The sequence below is a fragment of the Bidens hawaiensis genome, unplaced genomic scaffold (assembly GCF_021521415.1).
Source record: "Bidens hawaiensis isolate Kalapana, Puna unplaced genomic scaffold, B.hawaiensis_p1.1 tig00005013_1, whole genome shotgun sequence".
Taxonomy (NCBI): domain Eukaryota; kingdom Viridiplantae; phylum Streptophyta; class Magnoliopsida; order Asterales; family Asteraceae; genus Bidens; species Bidens hawaiensis.
Genome location: NW_027491317.1, coordinates 1,710,101 through 1,720,493, shown reverse-complemented (window position 1 = coordinate 1,720,493; position 10,393 = coordinate 1,710,101).

Genomic DNA, 10,393 nt, shown 5'->3' with positions numbered 1-10,393 from the left:
ATGCTTCAGTAGGTTTCTTTCCCTTTGATGATTCTCCCTCTGGACGGTGATATATTGCCTACTTGTAGTAATCCGGTCCAAAAGGATTTGCAGCATTATCCTCTACACTTTTGCTAGTGCATTCCCTCTTCAAATGTGCTTTCTCTTTGCAACGAAAACTTCTAACTTTAGACTTATTAAAGCCTAACTTTGATGTTGTACCATCAAGCACATTCGTCCCAGTGATTTCCTTAAATCTCTGAGCTCGTCTTATCACACTTGCCATGCACCACCTTATGTCAATCATTTCCATTTCTTCTCGGTCGATCTGATGATAGTCTTTTTTAGTCATATTGTAATTTCCAATGCGACCTGCAACCAAGCACTTGTAAGATTCTAGAACAGATCCCAAAAAGGCCATGTGTTCCTTGACAGAGTCCGTGGTCATGTTTCCCGTATTCTTCAGGCTCACAGCAAATTTACATTGTATCACATCAGATCTTGTTGACTTGAAACTGGTATAGTTCCTAAGTAATTGCTGCTATACTGTGGACTAGCAAAAGTAGTATGCACACTTGTAACAAATGCTTGACTAGATTGCTCAGCACAAAATGCCGTAGGAATCTTGGGATTTGAAGAAACACTTGATTGATAGCCCTTGTAATATAATCCCACATATTGTGATACAGTTGTAGATTTCATCTTTTGTTTCTTTCTCAGCTCTAAGTCATGAGCTTCAAGTTTCTCGATAAAACTTGCAAGATTCAGACGGGCATAAGCAATAGGGTTTGATTGCTGAATCATGATAAATGTACCCCATTCTTCAGGTAATGCATCTGCAAGCTTATCAATATACTCTGGCTTGTCAATCTTCAGCCTCTTCATCTCATTCATAAGCTAGCAGTATCTCTCAATCAACTGTCTAAAATACTCGCCCTTAACTTGAGTAAATATATCAAATTCTTTCTTTAGCAATGCTATTTTACTCTTTCTCATGTCAGGGTTTCCACGATCTTTGTTCAACAATGTATGACATATTGAATAACAAGAGCCGTTATGCTGCTATAGTTGAAAAATCTCGGATTTGATGGCTTTTTGAAAAAGATTCAACATTTTCTTTTCTCTTAGGAACAAATCCTTATCTGCATCAGCAATTTGGGATAATCTCAAATTTTCCTCATTCTCATTCTTGGGAATTATGTACTCTTCCTCCACGGCAGTCCATGTTTAGTAGTTCAAAGCTTGAACATACGTCTCAAATTTGTCAGCCCACGAAGGATAATCTTCCATGCTGAGTAGCTTAGGAGGTTTGTTGGAAGTTCCCATTTCATTTTCAAAATTGATATTTTGAAGTAGGATAGACAGTTATGACACGAATGCACTTATTTTCCATTTTGGTCTAAGTAAACGGATATGTTTCAGGTCAAAGATGGTCAACGTATAAGTACAAAAACAGTGTATATCTAGTCAACGTATAAGATATGCGGTGTATATGTTATACGGGATTAACATATGCATTGTTAATACATATACGGTGACAGATATTCTTTGGGTAATTTTGGAATTTGAAGGTGCAAATGATGTAGGAATTGAATGAAACTTCGAAGGATTTAACACAGATGTATAAGTAAGGTATTATGAAAGTTTGGAGACCTTTTGACGGTGGAATTTGAATGTAGAGAGAAAAACCTTGAAAACTTGAAGTGTTCAAGCTAGTAACGAGCCATAAAGCTTTGATACCACTTGAAATGACCTGTGATCTTGATGTAGATTACAAGTAGGACCTCTGAATGTTGCCGCTTGAATCTCAAAGTATGGAATCCATTGAGATTGAACACACACAAGTAAACATTAAGCTCATTTTCATATATAACATGAAAGATTACAAGATATAACACTTTGCACAATTTCTCTCTTTACTATCTCTCTCTCTCTCTGACAATCACCAAAAGTCTACATACAAACGCATAAGTCCCCTATTTATAGGAAACATTATCAAGACCAACAAGCCGTATATGTTATACAGAGTATATAATATATGCCGCATAAGATATGAGTTGACTTGTGGAACTTATGCGTTGAATACAACATACAAAAATACATTTGACATTTTAAGCCTTATACAATCATATCGAATACATCTAAGACCCTAGCAATAGACATTATGCTCTAACAAACACGTTTACCCAAGTTCATGTGGTCATACCTGTTTTCTAAATGTGTAAACGATCAACTTGGCCAGCATGTGAAAGGGGACACTGGGCCAAGTTTGGTTTTAAATATTTGACGTTTAACAACGTCACAATCTAATCCTATTGACACTTTCTGGGCGTGACGGCTATACCCAGACTAGATATACAACCTAGTTTAGTGTGGAGATTATAATAATATTAAAATATTAATATTATTATAATATTATAGGGACTAGTGACAGCAACTCGAGCAAACTGTGAGCTGACACCGTACCGATTGCCGAAAAAATAGTGAGTTTCTTGACCCCTCTCTTTAAACAGTTTTATGAACTTTTGGGTTGAAAAGCATGTTAGATTACATATATATACCTGAAACATGTGATTATGTGAATTATCTAAGTGCTAACTCATAAAAGTCCCCACTAACACAATGATTAAATTCAAGCCGGTGGCTTGTGAATAGAACTATTGGTGTGACAAACCCAAATGGAATCGGCTGGTTGCCATGTCACACGTAACGCCGTTTGCCTATGACCATAATTATACAAACAGGCTATGTAGTGTTAGACATAGCTACTCGGGGCTTGTTGTGGGCAGAAGGGGGGCCACATTGGTTGATTGTGGGTGGGAAATGGAGGCACGCAGCACAAACGAACAGTCAAGGCTTCACTGTATCTTAGCATAATTACATCATTTACATACGTACTTATAAGCATACATACAAACGACTTGTGATTACGCATAACTGTTTTTTCTTGAAACTCACCAACTGTATGTAGTTGACCTTTTGTAAACTACTTTTAAGGTATACGACAGTTGGATTAACTTGATGTTGTGCTACGTGTGACACCTCGCTCTTCCACGTTAACACCGTCAACCCAACTCCGTTATATCACACATCACGTATAACATTTACATGAGTCAGTAACAAGTCACACACATGAGTCCTATTGTAAGCATTGGTGATTAATGTCGAACCGGTTATGTTAATAACTTGTATGATTTAATATTGCATGATAAGTGATTTTGTGTTTAATGTTTTTCCATATTATAATTAGTTATTAAAAGTCTAGTGTAAAAAAAATTAAGCTCCTCGCGCGTCTCGTAGCCCGAGGGCTTATCCTACGCGCGACTTGGGGGACGACCAGGTCAATGGACGAAAAATATGAGTTCTTGGGTCACTTTGGGAGCTTGTGGGTGATTAGGAAGATTAGGAGTCATCAACATCATTGTATAATCGTTAATTGTAAGTGTTTCATCGATAATAACTCGTTTACATGATTGTCTAATGTTCATGTTAAAAAACCCAAATAAGATATGAAATATTTCTGTAATATGGAGGTTTTATGATGGTTGTAATGATGTTGGTTCGTTTATTTGTGTGGTAGAACATTAGGGTTGTCATATACATGATTATTGATCGATCTTTGTTGAAATCAGAATGCTGACATCTTTGTACTCGCTTATTGTTTTGACTGTAACTTGATGATAAACGATGGTTTTTAATATATTCTTGATTCTAGGAAAGTTATGAATTGTAATTTTTGGATATACAGAAGATAGGTTTTATGATTTTACAAGATTGCATGTCTAATCTGATTTGGGAAGATATTTTCTGGTCTAACTTCCCGACATCATAACTTGAGACTGAAAAAGCCAAATGGGTTGGTTTCACTTCTAAAACTTTGTATTATGAATTTAGGAGACAACCCAATTGCCCTTGCATAATTTGGATAAATGAGTTGAGGGAACCATGAAAATACTTTTTGTTGCGCAATTTGCTAAACTGCTTGTACCTATCTGCAATGATTGAATTATTGTGAGCTTTTCATATATCGTAAAAATATAATAAAAATTGTTTCAGAAACCTAATCCATATATTCTACTGTGATAAATTTTGTAGAATTTATCTTTGAGTTTTGCATAGTTAATAAAATCAGTTTGTAGATGCTAGAATCTGCCCCGTAAAACTGAATGGTCATAAGTTAGGTTGTATGATGAATATTTGGTTGCTTTGCCTAGAAATGATGTATGGATACATGTTAGGACATTTATTACAGTTGACCTCAATTAATATCACCAACGAGTCGTCGGGTTAAGTTTGTGTTTGTGTGTGCGTGTCCATACACGAGTCTTAGAGTCTTGTGTTGTTAAACACATTCTCATAACATAAACACTTGTAATAGGTAGCAGTTAACAAGTCAAGTGCATACCTTGGTTTGAGAAAAGTCCATTACACACGTTACCAGGTGAGTTAATGCTTTTTCCTAGTTGTTTTCTGGATTGAAAACAACAAAACTATTTTTGTATACTTTTTTTCTGGATTGAAAACAACAAAACATTTTCCTTACTTGTTTTCTGGATTGAAAACATGGACGTACTTACATACTAGTTTTCTAAATGAAAACGCAGCGACTTACTTTGGATTTATGTAGTTCTTATATATCACAAGTGTATACTAGATACCCTCATATCACTTAAAGTCCTTATATATCTTGATCCGTTAGGATGGGATCACAGGGAAATTTAAGTAGTACTACTGAGTTTGACAATCCCCACCTGCTATAACTCGACTGGAGGTCGGACGGGTGTAAATTTTTCTAACATACATTGCTAGTGTTTTGTGATAGACCTGGTTAGAAGGGATACAGACAGTAAGCTTCGGTTCAAATGTCTAGTAGCTTGTAAATGGGTTAGCTACCCTGGTATATTTGAAAAGTGCTAAATCTACTTATACATACACTACTTTTTACTACAACTTATGAACTCACCAACCTGGTGTTGACCCTTGAGTATTTATACTTGCCCAGGTTGCTAGCTGTGCTAAGGAGCGGGTGCTAAGGTGCGTGTTTAAACACATGGTTTATTGTTTATCTTAAAACACTTACTTTAACGCTTCCACAACACTTTTAAATTGTCGGTTTTGGATTTTGTTTCTCAAGTTTGAATTAGACTTAAATAAATTTTATGAATACTTTAATTTGGTTGTTTGGTATAACGAATATGCTAGATCCTGGTATGTCACATGCCTCGCGGTATAACTCCGTTAGTCGAAATTTGGGGGATGTGACAGATTGGTATCAGAGACATTGGTTATAGTGAACATGGCTTGTTTTTAAAAACCAATCTATAACCGTTTTCAAAGCTCAACAACAGTTTTTCAAAATGTCAACCCATCATTACATTGTTTTCATGCATTGCATTAAATACGTACATAGCACACATACACTATGACATTAGTAGGTCTACGTTATCGATGTCACCATCTCTAGTTGATAAGATATTTTTACTTGTTACTTCGCGTCTTGTTTCACGTTTCTATTATGTCTTTTGACGCCACTACAAATCCTGAAGAGTCCCGGTCTAGTACTAGTGAAAGGTGAGGAGGCACGTGAGGAGTAAACACACATCGGTGCCTAGGTGATACCAACTAGTGGCAGTATTTACCGGACTTAATTAGACGCTGGATTCATCAAGAACTAGTTTTCCATTCCTCTGCGTTTAACTTTAACTCATTAACATTAACTACTCGTTCCATAAAGGTATAATGGAAAGGACATAACACCCCAATGTAAGATAAATTGACGAGTACGGTCCTGAACGTAATCGTGAATCTATAGGTACGTTGGTGTGAGATGGGATTCTGTTGTGTAAACACGTTTCTAAAGCAAACTCTTGAAACTCTAAACCTTGTCATCTAAACTTATTGACAACTGCAATCCCTTGACTGTCGTCACAGAAGTATTTCTATTATGATTAATTCTTGTATGTTTTCCATGAATTAAATACCCTCATCAAAACTTTGTTAAGAAAACCATCTTGATTTAAAACTCTTCCAGAATACCATGGTAGAACCTTTAGTCTTCTCTTGTAGGTGAAATTTAAAGAATGCCTCGTAAACTAACACCATATTCGTCATGCTCTAATGATGAATTCCCTTTTGACTCTACTACTCTTCCGCTGTGGTCAACCCTCTGTTTAAGTTAAATATGGAATATCACAACAAACTCTACGATCTGATTTTCAACAAGATAATCTCATTGTCTCAACTCCTTAAACTTTGCATTGACTGACCTTTACCGTATGTACACAATTCTGTATAATTGATCAAACTCATGCAACGGCGTTACCTATGATGAACACATGAGCGCTCTTTCATTTTGTTTTCCCTTTTTATTTCCTTGTTATGGAACCTTGACTTGAACCTTCTTTAAAAAATTAATAAAAATTATCTCTAAACTTGAAGTCCTCCGTATCGCTCATCTGAGGACTAGATCCATCACGCAATCAACCAAAAGGAGCAGCTCCTGTTTGTCGGCATAAGGCTCTCCATTTTTTAAACCCTTCTGTGCGAAACCAACCAAAACTGTTAAATCCGTAACTCGTGAAGTTAAGCAACTGGTCAGCAAGGCGATTATACTTATAGATATGTTGTGGTCCACCCTAGACAAAGCACCTAAGCTCAATCCTTCGAGCTAAAGTTGAGGAAAGAATTCATGTTACACCATTCTCCCTTCGGTTACAACTGGCATTGGCAAAGTAATGATTGGTGATTGGAACCACTTGCAATGTGCTTTTGGGTGGTGGGTTAGCTTCGGTACACCGTATATATAAACACTAACTATATGCTGACAGTGGAGACTAAAGCCAGATCATTTATCGATCTTATCCCTTAAGCATATCCACATCTGCTTTAACCTCGCAGAACCGGTACACGCAACAAAGACCATGAATCTCAAAGTATGTCAAACACAATCATCATCATTCATGCAAAACATTTCTCAACTCTTTATACTGTCATATGTTCTGGCACCTTAACCGTCAATAAACTACAGTCATATTTTCAAATTTACACAATCAAAATTTCGAGACGAAATTTCTTTCAAAAAGGAGATGATGTGACAGCCGGAAAAATTTTGTTAAACACTTGCAACAGTTCCGAAACAATCGTGATAGTAATAATAGACAAGATGTCTACTTGATTCATTTTAATCTTTCAATGTGCGGAAAGTTTATAGAATTCATTTCGTTCATATTTATAGACTGTGATTCTACTTAATTACTTAGCGGCACGTATCAATTTCCGGGACGAAAATTCTTTCAACAAGGGGATAATGTGACAACTCGCTCTTCCACATTAAAACCGTCAACCCAACTCTGTTATATCGCACATCACACATAACATTTACATGAGTCAGTTACAAGTCACACACATGAGTCCTATTATAAGCATTGGTGATTAATGTTGAATCGGTTACATTAATAACTTGTATGATTTAATTATTGCATGATAAGTGATTTTGTGTTAAATGTTTTTCCATATTATAATTAGTTATTAAAAGTCTAGTGTAAAAAAAAAATTTAAGCTCCTCGCGCGTCTCGTAGCCCGAGGCCTCATCCTACGCACGGCTCGGGGGACGACCAAGTCGGAAACATTTCTTTATAACCTATTTTTCAAACCCTAATCACCCCATAACCCTTTCCAGCCATCACTGGACGAAAAATATGAGTTCTAGGGTCACTTTGGGAGCTTGTGGGTGATTAGGAAGATTAGGAGTCATCAACATCATTGTATGATCGTTAATTGTAAGTGTTTCATCGATAACAAGCACGTGTTAAAAAACCCTAATAAGATATGAAATATTTCTGTAATATGGAGGTTTACGATGGTTGTAATGATGTTGTTTTGATTATTGGTGTGGTAGAACATTAGGGTTGTCGTATACATGATTATTGATCGATCTTGGTTGAAATCAGAATGGTGACAGCTTTGTACTCGCTTATTGTTTTGAATGTAACTTGATGATAAATGATGCTTTTTAATACATTCGTGATTCTAGGATATAGTTCGTCGAGTCTAGTTTCTAGAAAGTTATGAATTGTAATTTTTGGATATACAAAATATAGGTTTTATGATTTTACGAGATTGCATGTCTAATCTGATTTGGGAAGATGTTTTCTGGTCTAACTTCACGCCATCATAACTTGTGACTGAAAAAGCCAAATGGTTTCGTTCCACTTCTGAAACTTAGTATTATAAATTTAGGGAACAACCCAATTGGCCTTGCATAATTTGGATAAATTAGTTGAGAAAACCATGAAAATACTTTTTGTTGCGCAATCTACTGAACTGCTTGTACCTGTCTGCAATGATTGAATTACTGTGAGCTTTTCATATATCATAAAAATATAATAAAAATTCTTTCAGAAACCTAATCCAGAACTTCTACTGTGATAAATTTTGTAGAATTTATCTTTGAGTTTTGCATAGTGAATAAAATCAGTTTGTAGATGCTAGAATCTGCCCCGTAAAACTGAATGGTCATAAGTTAGGTTGTATGATGAATATTTGGTTGCTTTGCCTAGAAATGATGTATGGATACATGTTAGGACTTTTATTACAGTTGACTTCAATTAATATCGCCAACGAGTCGTCGGGTCAAGTTTGTGTTTGTGTGCGCGTGTCCATACATGAGTCTTAGAGTCTTGTGTTGTTAAACACATTCTCATAACATAAACACTTGTAATAGGTAGCATTTAACAAGTCAAGTGCATACCTTGGTTCGAGAAAAGTCCATTATACATATTACCAGGTGAGTTCATGCTTTTTCCTAGTTTTTTTCTGGATTGAAAACAACAAAACTATTTTCGTATACTTATTTTCTGGATTGAAAACAACAAAACAACTTCCTTACTTGTTTTTTAGATTGAATACATGGACATACTTACATACTGGTTTTCTGGATGAAAACGCAGCGACTTACTTGTTTTCTAGATTAAAAACTTGGACATACTTACAACTGGTTTTCTAGATGAAAAAGCAGTTACTTACTTTGGATTTATGTATTTCTTATATATCACAAGTGTATAATATATGCCCTCATATCACTTAAAGTCCTTACACACCTTGAACCGTTAAGATGGGATCACGGGGAAATTTAAGTAGTAGTACTACGTTTGACAAATCCCACCTGCTATAACTTGACTAGAGGTCGGACGGGTGTAAATTGTCCTAACATACATCGCCAGTGTCTTGTGATAGACCTGGTAAGAAGGCATACAAACAGTCAGCTTCGGTTCAAACGTTTAGTAGCTTGTAATTGGGTTAGCTACCCTAGTATATTTGAAAAGTGCCAAATCTACTTATACATACACTACTTTTGCTACGTATACTATATATACTATATATACTACTTTTTACTACAACTTATGAACTCACCAACCTGGTATTGACCCTTGAGTATTTATACTTGCCCAGGTTGCTAGCTGTGCTAAGGAGCGGGTTGCATTGCATATGTCAGGAGTCACACTCGTCACATGAACTTTTATTTCACATTGTTTATATATGATGGGTTGTGCGTGTTCAAACACATGGTTTATTGTTTATCTTAAAACACTTACTTTAACGCTTCTGCAACACTTTTAAATTGTCGGTTTGGATTTTATTTTCTCAAGTTTGAATGAGACTTTAATAAATGTTATGAATACTTTAATTTGGTTGTTTGGTATAACGAATGAGCTAGATCTTGGTATGTCACACGCCTCGCGGTAGAACTCCGTTAGTCGAAATTTGGGGGTGTGACACTACGTGTACATAATGTCTTCGATGCTATGTGAATAGAAGCAAGGGTATTAGTAATGAGATTATACAGTTTAACGAATTGGTCTTGTTGGTATTACCTAAACTATAATCAAAGATAGAGCAATGTAATGTAATGTAATGTAAATTAGTTTTTAACATTTCTTTATAAACAATGTGGTTGATACCATATGTGTCTGTTACATTCCCGTTTTACGCTTCCGCATTTGCTAGTCGGGATTTGACAAAAACAAGGCAAGGTTAGTAGTTCAAGGATATCTTCAAAAAGAAGGAATTGACTATGAAGAAACTTTAGCACATGTTGCAAGACTTGAAGCAATCAGATTGTTTTTTACTTATGCATCAACTAACAACATTAAAGTGTTTCAAATGGATGTCAAAGGAGCTTTCCTTTATGGTGACATTCAAGAAGAAGTGTATGTGACACGACCACCAGGATTTGATGATGCATTCAATCTGGACTATGTCTACAAATTTAAGAAGGAACTTTATGGACTCAAACAAGCCCTTATAGCCTGGTATGACGGACATTCCTCATTTTTGATTTCAAATCATTTTCAAAGAGGACAAATGTCACACCTCATTTAACAAATTGCGGAAGCGTTAAACGGAAATGTAACAG